This window comes from Excalfactoria chinensis, chromosome 5 (genome assembly GCF_039878825.1).
Source record: "Excalfactoria chinensis isolate bCotChi1 chromosome 5, bCotChi1.hap2, whole genome shotgun sequence".
Lineage (NCBI taxonomy): Eukaryota > Metazoa > Chordata > Aves > Galliformes > Phasianidae > Excalfactoria > Excalfactoria chinensis.
This window is the reverse complement of record NC_092829.1, coordinates 52,307,223-52,331,206: the sequence shown is the minus strand read 5'-3', so window position 1 is coordinate 52,331,206 and position 23,984 is coordinate 52,307,223. Positions and strand designations below refer to the sequence as shown.

General features: G+C 43.9%; 1 protein-coding gene across 9 annotated transcripts in view; it reads left to right on the top strand.

Annotated features, from left to right (window-relative positions):
• MPPED2 (metallophosphoesterase domain containing 2) overlaps positions 1-23,984 on the top strand; it is a 166,892-nt gene that overhangs the window by 59,026 nt on the left and 83,882 nt on the right. For 3 of the 9 annotated variants that reach the window (XM_072338929.1, XM_072338931.1, XM_072338932.1), the window contains exons 3-6: positions 13,380-13,530; positions 14,596-14,677; positions 17,139-17,263; positions 19,012-19,302. The gene's annotated coding sequence lies outside the window, so the exon portion shown is untranslated. The other 6 variants (XM_072338933.1, XM_072338930.1, XM_072338934.1 and 3 more) reach the window with 6 other exon arrangements.

Below are 23,984 nucleotides of genomic sequence, written 5' to 3'. Positions count from 1 at the left end.
GAAGCAGAAAAGTAGCTTGCTTGCTCTTCACAAATGTGTTAACGAAGTAAACAACAGACAAAATAGCTGCTTCAGAGAAAATACTGCCACACGAACAAACTGTTCACCTTACTACGCACACGTTTGGGCTGGAAATCAGATGTTCTCTTAAGGACTGGAGGAAGGAGATGCCAGAAGTTCTGTCTCATAGCAGAAGTGGAAGAAAAATGCCAAGGTATTTTTAAAATGAAGTATGATTAATTTATAAACCAGATTCCATGATGAAGTGATTATGAGAGCAGGCAATTGATTTTGATTTAGAAGGTTCCTTCCTCTCCTGTGTTTGGGATTCATTATGTGATCTTCCCACATGGTGAACAGGATGGCATGGCACTAAGAAAGCACTGATGATGTCTTTGTCTGTCATAAAACTAGGTGTATATCAGCTGAGATTGTTGAGGCTATTTCTTGACATCTTACTTGCTAGAATGACATTTTTATACCTGCCTTCTATCTCTTAGCAGTCTTGCTGTATCAACAGAGGTCAGACAGTATCTGGCCAGTCCTAGCCTTCTCTATTCAGCACTGAAGGACAAGTAAAAATCCACATTTCCTCCTCTAAGAGTAGGTCTGAATTCCCTGTGTCTGTTCAGGTTGTGGAGATGCCTTCTAGATGCACGCTAATGTGTGAGTTGGAGGGTAATGGATGAAGTGCTCTTGGGCTTCCCTAGTCAATGAATGGGGGGGGCATCTCTTTTGGGGAACACAGGTGATTCTGTAACTCCTGAGTCATGCTGGGATTTGGTGTGATGTGAAAACCAGCCCCAGAATTAAAAAGCAGTTGCCAGTTCCTTTTTGTGGTTTTCTTCTAGTGAGCTTTCTGCTTCTGTGCTATCACTGGGTGATAGTAAGCTGGTGAATAATTAATTCACTTTGTTGTTTGCATTAATCATTGGTGGCTGCATTCCTGTTCTGAAGTGTATGTGATTTAACAGTGAAAGAAATTCTATTTGTGCACAAACTGAAAAAACACGAGTTAATGTATCTTAGACAAACAACTGATTTTTTTAGATTGCATTTAGTAAGTTAAGAGTGTATATGATGATGATAGAACATGAATGTAGCTTCAAGAAAAAATACACAGAAACAAGGTGATAAAGAATAATCGGGATTTCTTAAAACAGAGATAGAATGATAATAATGAGATGTGGATCTCTCATGGGATTTGTCAGGGAGGTGGGTAGGAGTGAGATACTGCCTTCAACAACCCAAGTAGCTGGATTGTTTACCAACATATCTATGTAAGAAATCTTTAAAATAAGGAATCTATCTACCAGAAAGTCTTTTCATGTTTCTTTCTATGAAACTGTCGTGAAGCTTTGACTCTAGATAAGGGAATTATAATGAAATAAAGGAAACATTGTTTAGTTGTCAAAATGGATTTGAAGTGTGACATGTGTGGGAAGAAAGAAACCACAGAAAATTGGATATTGGCTCCCTGAAATTTACGTACGTAATGTGATGAGTGTGGATGTCTGAAAGAATCTCACTCTCCATGGTTGGTAGAATCAGCTATTCTGTTTGACCTTTTTGATTTTATGTTTTAAAGAATATTACTATTAAGGAAACAAACACCACAAGAAAGCTGAAGAGGTATTTATTTGTAATCAACTTAAATTGCGGTGTTCCTGCTTTTCTCCAGTTTTATTATCATGCTTGCTGAAAGCTTCCTGTAAGTGAAGTGTTAGATTTTAAATGAACGCGGTAGAATATCCATGAAACAAAACACTTCTTGCATCAGAAACAGAGTCTGGGGTTTGCCAAGACGATTAAGATTAGATTTTATGCAGATATGAACTATTCACTTGCCATGCGCTGGAATAAGAAATCGACTATTGTGGTGTAAGAATGACTAATGCTATTTCTTCCAGTCACTACTCAGTAGCCTTCAGAAGGTTGAAGTACACAGTGGTCAGGTATGAAGGCGTATTCTCTCCTTCTCTCTGCCCATGCAGTTAGATCGATGTATGATATATATGAGGAGAGTCAAATGATGAATGAGCATGTTTTGAAATACAGATACAAATCGAAGGCATTGTGCTGATCTTCTAACAGCCAGGCATTTGCATAATCATGATCATATTGACTTCAAAAGAAATGTATAAAATCCCAAAGTCAGTTTTGACAGCTATAGCAGAGGGAGCTATCTTAGTCATTTGTTTTGGACATGCCTTTATTACTAGAGTGTGCCATAACGATAGCACAAATGAGCTGTTGTAAGAGAACCTGTTCTCCAAATAATAGTGTACAATTCGGTATAGGCCATCAGTCATTTCCTAACTTTCTCTCCAATTCTCCTAAGCCTCTATTAAGTGGCCCAGAAAAAAAAAAAAAGCATATATTTTTATGTTGATACAGCTAGGAATGGAAGGCGAGGTGGATGAAAGTCTGTCTGTGTTATCACTGCACCCTGACAGAGGGTACAGCAAAGCAGAAGACATTATCTGATGCTCGCTCTGTGGACATTTCATGCTAGAAAATAATTTGTCACCTAGGGATGGCACCGCTTTCCTTCACAGACACCAGTCTGAGTAAAGCCCTGCTTTTCACAGGAGGAAGTTCCAACTGATCCATACGTGGGGGTGAGGGTCTGAGCAGTAAATGGTGGGCAGTCTGTCACTGGTTGGAAACCACCGCAATGCCCCGTTCTGTAATCTCACATTAAAAGTTCAAGAGTGAATTAATTACAGAGACTTTCCTTCAGCTGGCTCTGTGCCTGACCTGGGAAACTGAGGCTTTCAGGCTCTCTTCAAGTGCGTGTTTATGTGAAACGAATATTGAAACTGCTTTACACAGATGGATCAGCAAATCAGAGCTCAATGAAACAAGAATTTTGCTAGAACCGTGATGTTTATTGAATGCTTGGTTTTTTGAGGCTGGAAACGAACCCAGGCCAGTGCATGTTACCAGAGAAGGAAGCCCATGTCCAGCACAGTGAACCTGCAGTTGCAGCGAGTCTGGGACTGCTGCACTTCCCAGCTTGTGCCCTGCTGCTCCAGTGTGCCGCGTTAGAATAAACCACAGAGAATACTGAGTGAGTAATAATCTGGGCTTTGTGAATTTAATTGTAAACAACCCCTTGCTTGTATCAGCTCGTGTCAGTGAGATGCCTACTGTAAAGCTGCCTCTTTTAACATGTAAGGCGCTTCTGATGCTCTTGGCTGGCATCATTACACAGCGTTAGGAGGAGTCATCTTTATTTCCTTCTGGCATCCATAGGATTTAGCGACCCTCTTGTTTTTAGTTTTGGGTTTTTGCATTTGTTTTGTCTCTGGGAAAAACATCAATAATTTGATGTGTTCCTATTGTCTAAAGCTGTTGTGTCCTGCTGAAAGGTGTTTGAAGCAGGCACTGTTCTGGAACAGCATTTCTCTGATTGTAGTCAGACTGCCTATAAAGCGTAAGTAAATCTTATCTATTAAATTAATGAGAATGTGAGGAGCAAGAAATATTTTTGATCAGCGGTAACCAAACTCTGAGACCAGGGAGGAAAAAAGATGTGCAAAAAGCTTCGACATACAGACGGGCATTGTTTGCAAAACGCCTGCTGCTTCCTTTATGTCTAACTGATCCGTGCCAGAAGCCCTCTTGAATTTCTACAAGAATAGAGCTTCAGATCATCTGCATTCAGTGCCAGAGTCATGGCCCTGGAACCGATAATTGCCTCTGACAGGATTTAATTACCTTCTCCCGGACCTCTCTCGTCTGACGGGAGACCACCCCCTGCCTCCTCGCCGCTCGCACATCGCTAACGCGTCGTGCCGCAGCCAATGGGCGCCCGGCCCCGCGCGGTGACCTTGCCGAGCCGCAGCCCATTGGCGGCTCCGGCCCCTCTGCGCCATGCGGGGAGCGGTGCTGCCCGGCGGCGGGGGCGCTCGGTTCCCCCGGCCCGGTTCGGGTGGGTGCCCTGCGGGGGTGGGTGGTGCTGCTCGGCCCGGGGACCGCGGCGTCTAGCGGGATGTGCGTTGCATCGCAGGTCTGGGAGACCTCTCGGAGACCTACATGGCCGACCCTGACTGATCAGTTGGCAGAGCGGGCTCCGTAGCTGGGGAGATCCTGGAAAGCAAAGGCGGAGGCATGAGTTCATTTTGATTTCAAGGTTCTCCGAGGAGCAGGAGTATATATATATGTATATATATATACTATATATATATATGTATATATATATATACACTAAATTCTCTGAAGAATTTAGTAGAAAACAAGTGAAACACCACCTTTAAAATGGACAGATATAACCTTTATAAATTTTCTTACAAACTTGTAGTGCTCGTCTAATACAGCCTTGCTTTTATAGTTACCACTGCCTAAGTATGAGGTAAATCACTGCTACAGCACGCTTTAGTATTTGAGCTGCAGATCCTTGGGCTTTAGGTTTGTCTCTCCAGGCTTTGGTGGTGTTGGTATACTAAAGATGGACTTCATCTATTCCATGTGATGCAGGTTGTTTAACAGGAAAATGTTTTTATTAGAAGAGCTGGGTTAAGGGCCCATCTGGAACCAATTGAATTCTCTAGTGGCCCAACCTTCTATTTCTAGACGGGAAGAGAAGAGAAAGCAGGGAGGAAATTCAGGCTAACAGTGTAGATCTGCAATGTGAATTTAAGAACGTTCCCTGCTGTTCCCTCCAATCTCTGTTCCCTTTGCTCTCGCTGTGATTTGCCACATCCTCAGCTTTGTCCATACAGACGCTTCTCTGTCTTTCTGTAAATTAGTCCATTTGAATACCTGCTCTTAAAAGTCATCGTCAAGGAAGCATTAGGGGAGCACTCTGATCAAACAAATGTGGGAGAAACCAATTGTGCTACAGGAGGGAAAAAGAGTGTAGGTCTACCACAGAAGACAAGGACTCCTCGAGCTGTTCTCACTTGAGCCAGTTGTCACTAAAAGCCCATATGCCAAGGAACTAGGGCTTAGTTGTAGACTTTGATGCTCAACAACCCTTCTTAGATTATTGCACTATCCCTGCATGCCTCCCAGGACTGCGTGCGAGGGCTCTGTCAGTGACTGAAGTACTGTAAAAATGCAAGGCTACATATTGCAGCCTGATTCAAAGTCCAGTGAAGATCCCAGATGTCTTTCCTTTGTTGCAAATGGCTTTGGACAGAACCTGTGCATAGTATTTCCACATCAGATGGTAGGAATTCCACCCATCATGTGGTACAAATCAGGCTAAGCTCATTAAAAAGTAAAAAGAAGAGAGCTGAAATAACTCTCTGCAGTTGCAGATAAGTCTTTAAAGGACTTTTTCATGTTAGAAATACACTGAGGCAGCACTCATTTGGTATGTTGTATTTGTAACCCACAAACTTAGCAAGTTCACCATTTTGTAAACCTATCTCATATTCAGACAAAATAAGATCTCTGCCCCAACCATCTTAAACGCTGTTTATAAGCTATGCAGAAGAATATCTCCATGAAGAAAATACATTCCCTTTTAGAAGGTGACCACTAAAAGCACTTTTTTGCAACTCATGTTGTACTGTTAGCTCGTATCAGGCTAGCAAAACATAGGAACATTTTATATTGTTAATCAAAACAAACATCTGCAAACACTGAAGCTGTGGATTTTGTGTAGCTTCTGTTCCACAGCACTGTATCTGTGGCAGAAACACCTTTGAGTATGGCTGGAGGAAATGAATGCAAGAGGCGTTGATTCTGAAATACTGGTGCATGTCTTTGAGTACGTGTTTGGGGAGATGGGAACTGCGTGGTTTGCTTGTAACCCCATCTGCTTAAGTGCACTGCACAGTTGTTTGAAAAACCTTATAAAAAAAGATGAAATCCTGAGTGCAGAGAGCCTAAAAACACGTCTATGCTGAGAAAATGTCTCCAATTGATTATTCAGCTGGCAGAATGGAAATTTCAAGTTGCACAGACAGCTAATTGTGGCCTGCCTGTGGAGTGACAGGTCTATAATTTTTAGTTTTGTGCACATTCAAAGCCAGTCACCTTGACACTTAACAGTCCATTATCTGCCGGCCACCGACCATATGATGATATTCAAAGAGTGACAGGTCTTTTCCATTAAAGAATGATAAAATGCACTATGCTTTATTTGGATAAAGCTGTCTTCACAGACACAACAAGCCAGGTGCTTATCTGATCTTTGCGCGCCACAGTGACATTGGGACACCTTTTACTCTACAGGGCTAACCCTTCTTTTTTGTTGTCATTGTTCCTTTAGGATTAAAATGAGGGGAAGTGGTATCCTTAGCTTTGTTTTCTAGAAGAGCAGGTAAGCTGGTATTCATATCTCTGCTTTATTTCTGTATTAAATAAGGTAGATTGCGGGAAGAATTGGAAATACGTGATTCATAATGTAGGAAGAAATGATTTATTGTTGTTGTGTTTGTTTTTTGTTGTTGTTGATTTTGGTGTTGTTTTTCCATAAAATAGATAGTTGTGTTTCCAGCACGAATACAAAGCAAGTTCTGGAAACAGGTCTCACAGTATCTGTGATCAAAGAATAAAGAGCAGAATCCTACCACAAAGGAGGCTGAGAGCATTTGAATCAGACTCAACCAAGGGGCAGGATGCAGGGATTGTGTGAGTTCTGCTCTACCTTCCTGGGGTGTGGTGAGTCTGGCTGGGGCTCTCACAAGGCTGCAGCAAGAATGCATGATAGAGGATTTCTCTCTATGTGGGAAGAGCCTGGCTCAAAGAGGAGTTGGCTCTTACTGCTGAGCAGCTGGTCTTTTAGGTTAGGATATCCACTGGCTGAGTGTATCTTCAAGGTACCAGGGTATCCATAAGGGAATATGAAGAAGCGGTGCATTGGAAGATGGAGCCATGATGGACAGAGTGTCTGCTCCTCAGGCTGTGCTGTGAAGGGAAGGACAGGCTTTCCAGCGCTGCAGGAGTTGTGAGTACAGCAGCCCAACTGGGGATGGGCCCAGTCAGAGCTGTGAACTTCGTTTTGACATCAGTGCTCATTTCTGTGCTGAATGGTTCTCGGGGAATTGTACTTAATTATTTTCTAAATGTGAGGTTTTAGGAATGACTTCTGAATGTGTGTTTAGAAAAAACTATTTTAAAGATGATTTTGAAGTTTTGTCAAGAGTCAGCGGTGTTTTTCCCAGCAACATCGGTGCAGGCTCACTGATTTGTTGTGTGCAGGAGTAAGTGGATGCCAGCAGCCATTCAGAGCAGTGAAAAAGTTTATCGTGCTTCATTTTGGGATGTGTATTTATGTATATACTGTGTGTGTATAGTATATTACATGTATTTATAGCTCTGGAGAAAAGGCTAATGAGGAGAGCATACCCTGAAGTGAACAGTCACAAGGTTTCATTTGTTCCCTGCATGCTGCAGTAATACTAATAGCACTACACCTTTTACTCTACAGAACGGCTTGTACTTGGGGAATTGTTTCATCCAATTTTCTTGCAAATAATGAACAAGTTCCCTCAGGTTTATTGGCACTATCTTGTGCACACTTTTTTGGTGTAAATTATTTATTCTACTAATTTAACAGCAAACAGTCCAGGATAGTGAGCTTAGTGAGGCAATTTCATACATATTGGTTGTAGGTTAATTATTTAGAGATTGAGATATCTCTGGTAATGCCAAATACGTACAGACCTAATCAGAGAAAACAATTGAATGCATCTAGGTTTTCCAAATCTTGGATCGTGCAACCATTATATGATAGTCATTAAGTTTGGCATGTTATTGCAAAAGAACATGAATGTGTTTTTGAGGTAGTCTATAAGTTAACCCTTAAAGTTCCCATCGTTTCCCAGGCAATCAGTTCTGATCACTTGCAGCCAGCTATGCAGAATGTGCAGAACCACATATGCTGTTATGCTGGAAATGGAGACGATTAAGGATGTTACTGGAGATACACCTCGAGGGATAGCTTAATGATTTGGGGGCTGTTGAAATATGAATGCAGAAAAATGAACAGATAAATCAAATTTGGGAACTAAACAACACTGTCCAGCATCACTTTAATGAACGTGTGTGTTTTAGAAGTCATTGAGGAAAACACGATTCTTAATTGATCTGAGGGTTTTTTTTAGCTGGCACAAAAAGAGTTGGGCAGTTCATTTGAGAGAATTGTAACTTCTGAGCAGAACATGGGAAGACAACAAATGAAAAGCAGTGTGAGGAGAAGCCTTGGGGAACGCTCGGTGTTTAGAAAATGTTAATGTCAAGCCATTTCCATTTTGTCACCTTTATTTCTATAATATAATCTGTGATCTCAGGTATGTTGTGCTTGACTTGTTAAATGTCATTCAAACCAGGCCTCTGGAAGGGTTGAAAACTCTGCTGCCTATATTGTACACCTTTTCCATAGCATTGGGGCAAGGTGAAGGGCTGGTCTGGTTTTGAAGGTCACCAAGGGAGTAATCTGCTCTGCTGAGCATTTGTTTTCAAAGGGTTTGGAAACGGTCTTTCTTGTGAGTGTCGATTTGTTTTAATGTTAAATATAAGGCAAGCTCCTAAGCTTGACTGTTCATTAGAGCAGGTAGTGGGGAAGATTTTGGTCATCATTTTTTTTCCCCTAAGGCAGTTAATTCTACAGCTTTAAGTCCACCTTCATGGAAGTGCTTGCTGTCTTCTGGCTGAGCCCTACCTGGCTGATTTAGGATCTGCTTTGTTGAAGGAGGAAAGGCATTTACTGTAAAGGATCCACAGGGTTTCTAGTGTAGTGGGTAGAGTACGTGGTGGTGAGATCATGATCATTTGCATTGTAGAAAGGATTTGTTGAAGCATTCTGCACTAGTTGGATTTTATTTCGCATGAAAGCCTTCATGCCAGATGTACTGCACTGGTAAGAGAGACAAATAACCGAAGCCAGATCATTAACAAGCACAGGAGGATGGAGTCACTTAGCAGAAGATTGAAGGAAACCTCATTTGTTGCCACATAAGGGCATTCCACCAGTAAAGATTTCAAGAACGCAGCTAAATATGTTTCCTGTTTCCTACTTGCTTGATCTGAGATGCATCCTAACAATATTTTCCCCTATTTTACTAAGTTAAAATAAATACTGCCCTCCGATGAGGATGAAAAATACAGATGTATCACCTGTCTTCTGGTTAGGAAGACATGCTGGTCTGATGGGTTCTCCGGTTGCAATGGGATTCTTGCATTTGTAAAGAGAGAGCTAATAAAACTCATGATGAGCAGAAGAAGGTAGGAAATCCTTTTTTTGGACAGGATTTTAATGGTAGTGTTACTTCAGGGAAGCAAGGTGGGGACCAGGAGCTAAAATCTAATACTAGTCTCTGCCTACCTTCTGAAAAGAAGTCCAGAAGATGAAGGTTAAAATCTGCCCAAGGTTTTAATGAAGTTATGGGCTGAAATAAACAGTTTAGGGATTATTCAGCAACTTATGTCTTATTAAAATATGGAAACTGAGAATTAAAAACACAAAGACTGTAATAGTTAGAAGAGCATACGAGGAATCTTGGCAAAAGTTTAAATAAAACTTGTACAGCTGTGTTACAAAAAATATTTCATTCCATTTTAAATGCCATCAGTCATTGTTTCAAAAGGCAAAAAAAGCTCAAACAAACAAACTAATAAAAACGGGTAGGTCTTTAAGAGCAGCATCCCATTTTGAGGAGAAAAGTGAAGCATTTGTTTCACTAACCTAGATGGGAGCACTTGAGCTAGTCCTGTGTTTAAATGTATACCTGTTCTACATGCCTTAGAGTTCTGTGAAGGGGCACCTGAAAGAGCTGTGTGTGAGCAAGCCGTGTACTGGAAACAATCTTGCTTCCAATAGTGGAACTCAACAAACCCTAATTTATCCTGTTTTAAGAAAACACAAGTTGAGGAATTCTCCATTTTTCTTTTTTGCCTGTACGTGTTAAATCATCAGTGTAGGATGCAGTGGAATAAATAGATGATCAAGGCGTTTTTGTTGGGTATGATGCCATGTCTGGATGAATATTCGGTAACAAAATGCTGCATCCCACTCTGTCAGCTCCCTTGTTTCTGCTTTGCTGACCTGAGCTGAGATGCTTGCTGTAATGCGACATGAGATCCAGCACTGTATTGCTAGCAGCACACTTCTTCATCTGCTCACAGATGGAGTTCCTCCTTCTCTTTGTGGCACTGAGTAGAATTTTTGCAGAGTGGATATTATAGACTGGCACAACAGGAAGGGTTTTTAATCTTTTTCCTAGGAATATTCAGTAAAAGTCTTCAGAAACTTAGCATGGCTTGTCTGCTAGGCGTTATGTGATGGCTGCTTTTTATTTCTGCAGAGCAGCAGTTCTTAAATGCAGTGCAAACCGGACTGTGCCAAAGGTGTGACACTTCTGTCGTCTTGTAAGCTGTTTCCCAGTTGACTTCTTGAATGGCATGAGGATCTGCCTGAAAAGGAGAGTTGCAGCACTGCTTTGGACACAACCAAAGTGATCAGGGAAGCTTGAAATAAGAAAGCCTGACAGATTCAGGGTTTTCTGGGTGGAATGTGGCCTTTAAAACTCTCTCAAGAGAGTTACATTTTCTCTTTCAATGACACGTCTTTCAATAAGTCCTCTCATTTTCATGTTGTTCTTCAATATGAAATGTTAAAAGGAGAAGCCACCTGCCTGATTCACGAGTAGGTCAGCATTTGATGACCGCATTAAGACTGGCCTTTCCTAAGTTGTCTTCCTCACTGTATTACTTGCTGTTCCTTTCATATTCCCTGTATTCGAATACTCCATTATGGAGAAAAAACTGAGTCTTTGGAGATGTATTTCCAAATTGTCACCCTTATAGAAGTATTTGGGTTTTGTTTTGAACTGTTTCTTCCCCAGAAGTCTGCAAGTAGATGTTACGGATACGATGCTACATTGGAAAGATGGTTTTCCTCACTAATGTAAAACTCTGTCTTTTTCTATTATCCTGAAAAAAATTCCAACATTTTTTGGCATGAGAAAATACCTTAAAGAATATATTCAGACTCTTTAAGTGTATTTGGTAATCTAATTCTCAAGCCTAACATCCAGTTCATTTTCAGTGTGGTGGCCTAACACTTCTAGTGTGACATTACTGAAAACATTCTGATTAAAGCCAGCTCTCTTACGCATACTTTACCTCTGTGACCTATGAGTAGCTTGAAACCATTTGAACTCCATCTAAATTGGATCCCCCTGGTTGTAAGCGTTACTGTGTGTCAGTTCTGTGTCAGTTGGATGGAAATCTTGCTGCAGAGGATGAAAGTTCACAGCTCTGTATTAATCTACTGGGCACACTACATCTAATGCCTTCAGTTTTCTTGAAATGCAGCTGCTGATGACCTCTGACAGGTAACGCGTAATATAGGATTTTCTAATATTCATTCTTAGGGTAAGTATTTTAAGAGTATTTTCTGCACGAAATAGATGCTAGGAGAGACAAAATTAAGAATGGTGACAAGTAGGTTATCAGAAACAGGGACTTCTGTTAACAAAACATGTCTGGGCCCATTACTTCATAATTGCCTTGTTCTCAAAACAGAACATGCAGCTCCTGGCTTCAGTAAAGGAAGCTGTGCACCGATAAACTGCTGGCTGTGATTATCCTGATGTTTGTAGGTCCAAACTGGTGTGTGAGTGGAGTTTAACAAATGTATATATTCTTGAAGCTTCGTGGCTTCTGGAGCAGTCAGCATAGATCATTGTAAGGTAGTAGAATGTATCTTTAACTCACTGGTAGGAACCACTAATTCAGCACCAACTCCGATTTAAAAGAGAATCTGTATAGATGTATCCAGCCTGAGTGACATTGTTGTGGATGTTCTCTGTTACAGTGTAACACCTTTACTCTCTCACTGTTACAGAGTCTTAAATTGCAGGTTCATTACATTTGGGTTTGCTTTTGAAGTGACCTTTTTTGTACAGAAAATTCCAAGCTAAAACAAAGCCTAATAGGTTCCAGTCTGTAAGTTTGCAACTTGATCTCATTTCCATTAAAACTAATGTTAAAACCTATGTCTGTTTCAGCACGAACAGGATTTAAATATTGAGCAAGCATCTGAAGCTAATCTTGCATTCCTTGCAAACCCCAGATTGTCTCTGAAAACAGTGAGGTTTGGTAGGCGGAATGAAGTCTGAGGTTAAGTGCTGGTTTGTGATGGGAAGATTATGACACTGGGGGGGATGCTTTTCAGGCTCTAGGCACGAAACAAATACAGCTTTCTCAAAGCCCTATCCCTGGAAGCATTCAAGGCCAGGCTGGATGGGGCCCTGGGCAGCCTGATCTGGTGGGTGGCAACCAGCCCATGGCAGGGGGTTGGAACTACATGGGCTTTAAGGCCCCTTCTAATCCAAGTCATCCTGTGTTTCTATACACTGCCACACAGTTCTCTGTAGGTGCACACATGGCGCATGCACACATTCTAATATAAGATAACAGTACAGGCTCTCTTGCAACTGTGTAGCAACAGCAAAATTTAAGAATAAACTAGCAGCAGCTTGCAGACTGGCAGTCTTGTGGCATGTGGTCTTTAAGCATGGATTTTTGCTTTGTTAGTTTGGCAGTATTGAATGCAGGTAACCAGCGTTCCGACCTGACAAACACGGGGGAAAGAGCACATGGATGAAAACCCATCAGATGAGGGAATGTTTTGAAATGACGTGAGTGTGAGCAGTTATTCAGATTTGGAACTGAAAGCATTAGAGTATAGACTGATAATGATAATCCCTTTCTTCACTCTTCTTTGACTTACATTCTTAATTATAATAGAGAACCCGCGACCAGAAGAATAATTTAGTCATTAAAGAACTTTTATATATGGTAAATTTTCATTTTAAGCCTCCAGGTGTGCTGTAAGATAAACTAAATTTGGAAGAATAATAAACGCTATTGAAACAAAAACAGCAACAGTTCAGTAGGCTGCTGCATGTGAAATAGCTGGCTAAAAATCATGTATCCTTAAAGGAGTTGTTATGTCACTAACAAATGTCTCATCTCTGATATGAGGGTCTGATCTCAAAACATCTTCTAATTACATCAGTTTAGCAAGAGGTAAAACCAAGGACTTCTGTGGAATGAAGATGATTCTATAGCTTCCACTCTGATCCAATAACATCAAGTGTCGCCTCAGTCTGAAGCTTCAACAGAACCTCAACTATATGCTTGTTGATGTTTATTCTAGAATTTTACCTTCTTAAGGTTAACAGCTTGTTCTGAGTGGTGTTGTCTGACTGTTAGTTTATCTGGCATCTTAGCAGAGACATCAGCTAATCTCAGGAAGTCATCTTAAAAGCTACAGAGTTTTTAGGTTTGGCCCACACTGTGTCTGCTGCAGGCCTTGTGGAAAGCCAAAGTCTGAATCCTCACTTTTGCCTTTGTCTTTTGCTTTGCTGTTTTTATATTTTAATTTAGTTTTTCTTTTCACTTCTCTTTTCCAGAGGTGACGCATTTCAATGGATGGGCCGTTGTGACAGCGAGGGTGCTGCAGATTGACACTGTGACCCTGCTTCTCTCAGCTGCTGTCAAAGGCTATGGTGTATGCAGATCTGAGAGCACGAGAACCAGTGGGAGTCTTGGATGGACAAAGAGGTACCCTGGTTATATTCTAAGTACAACATATAAGCTGATTGTCTAGACTGTTTTTCTTTTAGAAGGCATCTTTTAAATCACAGTTGTGAATTTGCAGTAATGACCTCTCAAAAGATAGAATCGTGTCTATATAAACTGTCAGAATTCTCCTTAAGTGCATAGATTGGGTTAACAGTAACTGACAGTGAAAGTGACTTTTTAACATACAGATTTTGAGATCGCCTCATGGGAAAGGATGATATCAAAATGCATGGAAATCATGCCTAGATTACTTAAATGTATTACCAGAAAATCCTCTCCAGATGCCATCTACATCTACTAAGCCTCCTATCTGTATATCCCCTAATAGAAGGAAGCCTTCTTGATATCAACACAACTTTCTAATTATGCTTATTGATAATTAATCTGGATATATCCACGTGAATGCAGAAGGATCTCATGATCATTCTTTTAAAGTATGACATAGGACCTTCAAGAGATGCTAGCTTATGGCTCTTTCCCATTTCATGTTTTCTACTGCGTGCCTGTCATGGTGAGACTGTGGGTGTAGCACCACTTTCACATCAGAACACACTTTAAAGAAATTAGCACTTGGTATCCACAGCTGCATTAATATTGATGTTTGCCTTTGGCACATGAAGATGTTGTTATGGCCGTAACAAATATTTTGACACAAAAAATCTTCATTTCCAATGGCACACTTCTGTTATTTCTGGGTCTCCTTTGTTTGTTTGTTTGCTTTTAAATTTGTATTAGTTCCTGATTCTTGTCCAACTCTACAAGCGCTCTGTAGAGTGGCAAGAGGAATAATATAGAGCTCGCAGTCTATCATCTGCATTCCCTTTGCATTAGGTGTAACACTGGCATGAAAATTAGAGCCCTTGCTCCAATTTTTCCAGCTGTCTCTGTCTCTCTGTGATCTTTTTTTGTACAAATTCTCTGGCACGTCTTTGAATATGCAAGCTTATATCACTTTCTTAAGCATACACTTGTTCCTGTCCCAAAACATGGCTACAACTGAATGGAATCTTCATTGTTGTTTGTTTGTTTGTTTTTTCTTTACAGTAATTCAAGTGTGTTTACCCATCCTATCAAGTCAAGAAAGCATTTGTTTTCTTCCCTTGTCCTCTTTCTCCCAGACTGCAATGTAAGTTTGTCTGATTTGTTTTCATTCAAAATCGTATGAATAAAGCGATATCAGGATCTTTTCACTGCCATCTTCAGGTCTTTATTTGTAGAGTACTTTTACAGCTTCAGGAATTGTTAAATTCTGGGCAATAAATTCCATCTTACTTCTGAGGTTACCTTTGTTTTATTTTCTTTAACAATATTATTGCTTTAAAGTTGTAGTATGTTTTCTATTTCGGTCTTTTTCTGTGGCCCCAAGAGATTACAAAGGTTTGCATTGGCCACAGGGCTGCTCTTATTCTGCACATGGTTATGGGTAGACAGGCGAGAATGCCAGGGCCAAACATGGTATGCTGTTGGAAGAGCTTGTGCCAACGTTTGGACTTGAACAATTTGGAGGAGACGTGATGTCACCGTCTCCGTGAAGTGAATTTAAACAGGAATGTTTTATTGTATTTTGGGTATGCATTTCAAAAATAACAAAATAACTTCTTGTGTGTTTCCTTAATTTCCGCATTTAGTCTCTGTTTTCACAGTCCTTGCCCTGCATTTCTCATGTCCTAGAAGTATTTCTGTTTCATTATTTTTCAGGCAGAGTTTGATGACACTGATTTAGCAGTTTCTCACAGTTCACTGCTTCAGTTTTCATCAAATTATACTTCTAGTTATACTAGACACCTTCATCATCAATTTCCATATGCCTCAAAGACGTGCAGGGACCAGTTTGCCAACACTGAATTCAAATGCTAGACAGTAACTGGAACAGAGGATTTTTTTTCTTAGGATATCTCAGACAAAGAGTGTAGAATTCCTCAGCTCTTAGCATGTGGTTTCAGCCTGCATGCATTCAAAATTTAGACAATAACTGCTATGAAATATTGATTTTTACAATGTCAAATCAAGGGATAAAGATGAATGCTAACCAGAGATTTTACCCTAAGATCTGACCCTTTTCTTCCCAGAGGAACACTAGGGAACGACGCGTGTGAAATCTAACTTCTCTCTTTCACCACAGAATGGAGGCTTCATAAATGTTTTGTGCTGTGTTTTCTGTACTACAGAATCTGATAATTATGGTGGTTTATATCTAATGACCATTTTGGCTGTGGGCTTTCAGATGTACTGTTGCTGGGGACATTCACAGTGACAAGACTCTTGAAAATGACTGTGAAAATCTTTTCCTTCCTTCAGGGAGTCTTGTTTTTAACTCTGTGCTCAAATTGAAAAGATATCCATGTTGGAATGCTTGACCTCTTTAAGGGCTTTTCATTATGTTCATCCTACAGTTCCCTGCAATTTTCTATAAAGGGAACATCACCTGGCCCAAAGGTAATTTGGAGCCCACAAACTGAAACTAGATGTAGATGTGCCAGAGACCGTGGTTCTTACATCTGTCAAAAGTTAATTATGCAAGGCATGAAGTGAAGCTCTGGTGCCTATTTGTTTAGATGTAAAGACATGAAATAACTGTTAACAAAAGTCAGCAGCAAGTGAATTTGCAAGTAAATTTGATAGCCTTCCAAAAACAAGCAAGCAAACGAAACTTTCTGCTACCACTGACTTCTCAGAACTCATGGGTATGCAGTTTGTCTTACATCCATGAACAGAAATGGCTTGTGGACAGTCTGCCATAGGATGAAGTAATGCAGAAGGAAGGCAGTTGCTGCCTAAGTCAGAGGTCAAGCAGAGGAGAGGTTTGTGATACTTCTTACTGTAGTTCTGAGTGCCTCTTTCCTGCCAGAATGTGAAGTTTTGAAATTACTTCGTACAATGAGCTTTGTGTGGCTGAACTGCAGCTGAAGTAAACTGAAGGCTTTGGCTTTGCCTGGGTGCATTGTTGATTAATTAGCTGGTAAAAAGATCCCTTCAGAAAAAGGCATCTACCTTCTCCTAAATAGACAAATTGATATGTAACACCTCATATTACTTTCGTAGCTTCTTATTCAGTGCCGCAGCATGTTGACCAGGTGAACCTCAAACACCTGTCCTTGTTGCATGTCCTGAACCTTCAGAATCTGGAAGCAAACCTAAATGTTTCTGCAGTGATCTCATTGCAATAACTGCCGTGCATTGAACAATATTTGCATCCCTATGAATGGACAAAACTGAAGTCCCCGCCTACTCTGTTATGAAGGAATAAATCACCCAGATTTTGTTCTCACTTTTGGAACTAATCAGTCCTTTCCCCAAGCCCCTGTTTATTGGGAATGGTTTCTTCTCTAGGTACCTTGACTAGCAGTTACATTGAGAGTTTTTAGAAGGGAAAATGGTTCATCTACTGCTTTTTTGCATCCATTTTTGTCTCTGCAGAGAAAGTTCCAAACAAATATTTAATTTAATAGGGGAGAAAATAATTATCCTGAGGCAACGTTCTTGTCCATCAAATAGAAGAATGCCTAGAGGACAAGTAGCGATACCTTCTTCAGTAGTCTTGCTTGATGCTCTACCAGCATTATAACGATGTTCCTCTCTGCCTGCAGATTCTGACAAAAGGCTTCAGTTTTTCTTCCTGAAGAGAACTGTCCTTCCAAAAACCTGGTGTACTTGTGTGGAGAGGCCATGGACTCTTCCTGAAGAACAGAGTGTTTGCTGGCGTCTTTGACAGGTTAGTGTATGGGCACATACTTGTGAGAGGAAAAAGTCAGATAATGATTTTTAACAGTGGAGGCTGCAAAAATTAAAAGCCAAGAGGTAAAATATATATATTCATTTGTTAAGGTTTAATTAGCTGCTAGTTCCCATCTCTGATTTTTGAAAGGGAAAGAGAATTTAAGAGCTGAAAGAACAGCTTGTATCTTCAAAGCTGGTGTTGTTTGTTTGTTCTTATATCTAATGCTACACTTTCCCGTGGTATGTGTGTTGTTGGCCACCAAACTATTAGTGACTTGTATTGCTTCACAAACAGGGAAGAGCTGGGGAAGAGCTTTTGCAAACATGGCATGATAGATTTGGGACAATCTCATGAGGTCATAGTATTTTCTAATTGCATTTGATGATACCTGCCATGGATTTGTAAAAGGCGAAGAACAAAATCCAGGACAATGAGGGTTCATGTATCATATACACCTTTAAGATTACAAGTAGGAAGTATTAAAGTAAGTAAAAGCTGCTTATCCTCTATTTGAACTTCATCCAACTAGAAAAATCAGTCCTGTGACACTCACGGTAGGCAGCTTGGTTACTTCTTGATTTTCATATGTATCTCTGAAATCTTATCAAGCTTGCATTGGCAGGTCTGCATCCCAGCCAAAATAAGGGTGTTTTCTTTGTCCGTACTCACATCACTTGCATCTTGAGTTGCTCTTTTTATTTGGAAAGTAAAGGTGGTGAAATAGAACTCCTTTCCTCTGGAAACCTTTCCATCAATTGAAGAAAGCTATTTTCCCCTCTGATAGCAACTCTAGGGCCAATGCATTTCTAGAAGTAAGTACTTTGGAAAGCACACTGTTCTCAGAGAACCAGAAGAGGAGTTTGCTAAGACTTCTGTTACAAGTTATCAGAGAGCTCTTTGAGCTTTCTCTCTCCTACCAATACTTCCTCCCTGTCTTTTCTGCTGTGCTAGAAGCTTGTTGGTTGTTACAGTGCTACGATGTGCTATGAAGGAAAAGCTTTGCTTCTTTGACTGCAAAGAAGGGATTCAGCGGGTTCTGTGTGAAACCCACTCATGTCCCCTGGTATCTTTATATTTACCTGGGGTTGGTACCAGTGAAGCTCTTCTATCCTCTCTGTGTCCTCAGTTGCTCATCCCACTCCCAGCCCTGTCCCAGCACAAGCATAAGTGCAGCTGTGAGGTGAATCAGAAGGGCAGGCTGTGCCCTGGCGCTGACTGTCCCCACTGCTCACCTAGGGCTGGCTGGGTGGGCACAGTGCTGTGTTGCTGATTTTTCCTTGATGTCAGTCAGCTAAAAATATGTAGCAAGCAATGGCCTCAGCCTTCACGGCAGGCAAAGCTTCCTGGGAGATGTTGCTTTGATTTGCGGACCATTTTGTCTGAAACAGAATAGTTCCTTTGGTCTGTGGTGTTTACTTCTGTTGCAAGGAAAAAGCGGTGGTAATAAAAGATCAGAAAGGTCTCATGTAACGTTTGGAAAGAAAGATGCAGTTCAGTTCTTTTTTCAGGTTGAGTCTTGTCCTTCCAAACAGGACAACCCATGGTAGTGGATTTGCCTGACAATGCCTGGAACCTTCTCATTGTTTTCAACAACAAAGAAAATCCCCTTTAGTTGCCATGCATAGCCCAAGGTTGGCCTGAGCTGAAATTATTTACTGGAAATTCATAGGACACAGCATGTTCTTAGCAAGCACTCATTTTTCTGCCCACTTCTTAGGCTTATTTTTTTCTTTGCACTATAGATATATGGCTGGCAGTCCTCTTCTCATTTGTTGTCTCAAAGAGAAGGAACAAACACATCTGCCTTCGCTTCTTTACTTTGTCACCATTGTGGCTGCTGACACAAAAGAAAGCCAAAAAGCCACCAGCAACCTCTCTGATTCTGCCTCTTTCACCTCTGCGTAGAAAAGCCCCAGTTACCCTAAGACGACGTTCAGCCTAAAACGACCAGCCCACGCTGCCGATTCTGTTTTCCTTCTGGCTGCCGAGGTTAGCTCATCTCCGGCAGAGCACACCACTGCAGTGCTCCCGAGGTAGGCAAGGTGCGCAGCCTGTGGAAACCTTTTTGGGGGGTGGATTGTTTTTCTTGTTTATTTCTTTTTATTTCCGTGTATGTGTGTGTGAATTGGCGGTGTTGATGTTTTCTGTACCCCCGGGCGGAGGAAATGAGCCGCAGCGCCGCGAGATGCCGGGGCTGCGGGCAGAGCCGCGGGTAGGGGCCGCCCTGCGGGTCTCGGCCCCGGCCTCCCCGCCCTGACCCCGGCACGGAGCCGCCGCTCCCGGAGGCCTCCCTTCCCATCCCGGCTCGGCGGAGAAGCCTTTGCCGCACTTGGGAAACGCAGCAGCGAATCCTCCCTCCCTCCGTGCCCGGGGGGGCGAAGTGCGAGGCAGCGGGAGGAGCTGTGCGTGCGGGGGTGTGTGTGTGTGTATATGTGTGTATGTGTGTGCGCGCGAGCAGCGCTCCGTGGCCGCCGCGTTTCCTGGTGCCTGCTCCCTGACCCCAGTGGCAGCTCCGCTCACTGCACCGCGCCCAGGCCGCCGCCGCCGGGCAACGCCGCGGGGTCGGGCGCAGGCTCTGCCCCGGCCGCGCCCCCGCCGCCCCATGGCGCGGCCCCGCCGCCCGCGCTGACGGCGTCCCCGGGCCGCAGCGGGCGCCGCTGAGGGGAGGTGAGCGGGGGCCGGGGCGCGGGCGGGGGGTTCCGGCGGGCGGCGGCGAAGCACAAAGCGGCGGTCGGCGGGGCCGTGCCACGGGCGAGCGCGGGGGGAAGCGGGCGGCAGCTCGGCGGCGTGGGGCCGGGCTCCCTCACAACAATACGGCACCGCTAACCCCCCCCACTTCCTCCGGGTCGGGGCGGTTACGGTGCGGTGCGGAGCCGCCCGCGGCCCCGGCGCGGTTTGCGGCGGCGCCGAGCGAGCGCGCCCTGCCCTGCCCTCCTCCCCGGGCCGTGCCCCCGCCGCCTCCCTCCGCGCCGGGAGCAGCGCGGGGCGGGCGGGTAGGCCGAGGAGCGTCGTGCCGCGGCCGGGGAGCGGGCGGGGGCGCTCCGGGAAAGTAGCGAAGGCGAGCGGCCGGCAGTCCGCGGGGCTGCGGAGTTCCCCGCTCGGGTAGAGAGCGACCGCCTCCCGCGGCGCGCAGCGGCTCCCCGACCTGGGAGGCCCGAGACGCTCGGGAACGGACCTCCCGGGGGGCGCGGGGGGCAGAGCGGCTCCTCCCGCAGCTCGTTCCGCTCAGCCCGGCTCGCAGCCGCGCGGCGCAGGGGGCGCGCTGCAAAGTTGGCGCGCGGCGGCCCCTCCGCCGGCAGCCGGCGCCCGGGCGGGGGCAGGGCCGGCTGAGCGGGGCCGGCTGAGCGGGGCCGGGCCGGGGGCGCGGGGCGTGGCCTGCGGCACGCGCCGGGCCGCCGTCGGCCGGAGTCATTGGCCGCCCGCGGCCGTCAATCAGCGGGGGCGGGGGGGCGCGAGCCCGGCGCCCCGCGGGGCCGCGGCCGGGGCGGCCCGGGAGCCGGCGGCGGGCGGAGGTTGGGCGGCCGGGGTCCGGCCGCGGGCTGCCGACGGCTTCGGCCCTCCCGTGTTCGGCGGCGCGGGACGGCGGCTCGAAGGGAACCCGGAGTCGTTCGCCGAAGCGCGGCGGGCTCCGAGCCGTCACAGGAGCGAGCGGTAACGATGCGGTGGGAGCCGGGGCGAGGGTGGCGCGGGGCCGCGTCGGGTAATCCTTTTGCGGCCACGCTGCGCCGCGCCCCGCTGTGCAGTGCGGTGTCGGCCAACGGGACGGTTTAAGTCGGGGAGCGTCGGTGTTTTATTTGAGGGAAACGCGGGTTTTTTTTACATGCATCGGTGTGCGCGCACGTATGTAGAGCTTCTCTGCGTAGCTCTCCGTTTAATGCAGCGCTGAGATTACAATGACTTATCCGCGCTAGTTTCCCGACACTTTAACGACGGGTTCATTTCGAAACAAGCCGCGTGTCCGTTTGTGCCAGCCCTCCTATACGAAAAGGCTCCCGGCGGTTTGCAGCGCGGCGGTGCCCGGCTCTGCACAATGCGTCTCCGTGGCGGTGCGCACAGCCGGGCCGGGCAGCGCTGCTCACGGGATGCAGCCGTGCGGGGCTGCTGGGCTGCACCTGCGGCAGCGCCCCTCTCTTAGAAACTGAGTTACTTCACGGGTAAGGGAGATAACGCAACTTTTATTCTTTTGTCTTCATCTGCTGCCTGTATCTTCGGGGAGAGAGTGTGTTTAGAGAAAAAACGGGAGGGATTCAGAATAGCCTTAAAGAAAAAGGAAGGAAGCAAACAGCTTAGACTCCAGGTAAACGTGTGTTTAAACTTTGTGTTCAGCTTGGCATTTTTTTATCGAGGTCCCCGTTAAAGAAGCTCCCAGTTGTCGCTGGCAGTAGGTGAGAGCTACTTCCCCAGCCCAGCGTTGGCTGCTGGGTTTCATTTCCCAAGGATGCTTTTCGGCTTTGTGTTAATTGAAGCGCAGGGGTTCATTCTCAAGATTAAAGCCTAGTACGGCGGCAAGCAATTGTAGCTCCTGTACTTAAAATCGTTCTGAAAGTCATCTTGAAAGTATTTAATGCAGCTCTTCAAGCATCTCTTAATCGTGTTTTATATCAGCTTGTTGTAATTTTTCTGGAGCGTGGATTGTTAGGAACTCATGAACAAATTGGATTCTTTTTTTCCTGTGAGCAAACTACGATATATGGAATGTAACGCTCTGACCTTTCTTATACTAGATTACCGCAAACACTCGGAATGGGCTTCTTTAAATGTCCAAGCAGATTTTGTGTTGGTTTGGTGTGTTTTGTATGCTAGCTTTTAATTGCAAAGATAAAACAAACCCAAACCAATAATAGCATTAGACATGTAATTTTCACTCGGCTTAATTTATGCAAACGCTAAAGTTCTTGCTGCGAAAAGCAAAACTTGGTGTTTTTCCTCGGGGCCTGGCTGGAGAGCCTGCTTGTTAATGGCAGCAATTTCTCCAACAGGAAGATGTTTTCATTTCTATTTACTTTTCAGCGCAGGGCAATTATGCAGTTCTGTGTTGCGGGCACTTCGTAGTTTTGTATCTCAAAAGAATGAGGGTTCTTGGAACAGGGCTGCAATTTGAAGCAGGTGGTTGTTGGGTTGGTTTTGTTTTTTGTTTTTTACTGTTATGCAAAATAACACTGAAATATAATTGTAAGGGAAATTAAGGAAACAGCTGCAAAATCAGGCTGGTAACCATTCCATTATGACATGTAAGCAGTTGTAGTGTATCTTAAAACATAGCAAAGATTTGGTTTAATAAAGCTCACCTTGCTGTGCTTTGCCCCTAAAACTCTTGTTTAGCCTTAGGAGAGGGGGTTAATGCAAAGAGCAGAGCATCATCTCAGCTACTGGGAGTACCGTCTCACTGGTGACTGTTTAAATGGGAACTTTATGGCTTAGTTTCATCTGGCCTTTTTTTTCTCCCTTTTTTTCCTCTAAGCAATGAAGGAGATGAGGAATAGAACCCAATTACTGGAATGGAGGTTGCCGAATGTCTTAACCCAGCTAACATATGGAAGCCTACATAGGCCTGAGGTTGTAAAATAATAAAATAAATGGCCTATAGCAGGCCATCTGCCATTTGCAGGGCATTTTGATTGTACTTCGTGCCAAACTGGAAATTAGTCTTTGTATTAAAATATATATTTTGAATACAAATCAAAAGATTTCAAACGTTACACATGGCGAACACATTTTGGCCTGGAAGCTAAGACAAGTCAGGAATATCACAATGGAACAATGTTGCTCGGTTTGATGCTCGGGTGTCAAAACTCTCCTCTTTCTTATCTCTTTTTAGTTTTGTAAATTGCACACCGGTGTTGCGTGTGTAGAAATGAAAGAGTAAGTCAGTCAGCTGCTGCAGGGTGTCAGCGCTTCGTTGGGCTGCTCAGCTCTCCAGCAGTGCTTTACAAGAGTTGCTCATCTTGAAAGTATTCTCCAGATAGCTGCTGAGCAGTTTTCCTGAAGTCTTTTGGAGGGCAGGCAGGCAGCTGGGCATCCTGAGCTTAGTGGTTCAAGAAACTGAGGCTCTGATTCTTAGGGTGGTTTGGAAAGAAACTCAGCAGATTTGGGACGTTTCTGGCTTCCTCCTTATTCTTGTGTCACAGAGTGCATCCAGCCTTAGTGTAAAAACGTATCTGAGAGCACTGTGAAGGTGTGAAAGATAAGGACACGCATAGCGAGGGAAAAAAACATTTCTTTCATCTTAGGCAGAAATATTTATGCATGAAATTGCACTTAAATCTCTTTGATAAATTGTTACTGCCCGATGATGAATCCAAACCAGTTTCGGTGCTACTGGACTGTAGTGTGGATATTAGCCTTCCTCTGGGCAGATACATACATGGTTTGAAGGTATGCGTGTGTGTTTTTTGCTTTGCAAGTGCAGAACTTTCTGTCTTCAGGAAACTAGTCTACTTGTTAATTGTCATGGTTGCAATTAGATGTCAGTCAAAATAAAGAGTTTTAAGTATGCTGTGCTTAACTGAGGATTTCTACAGTTTGCTCTGCAGAAAATAAAGCCTTTTCTTAAGCATTCATGCTTCCAACGTAGGTAATGACGATTGTGTTAATGTGTTGAGCATAGCAGTGCGTAGGGCAAGGGGGACACCAACAACGGGACAGGAGATCTCTGGCTGGAAATGGGGAGAGGAGTGATGTGTCTATCCAGAGCTGAGCGTGTGCTGTTTCCTCA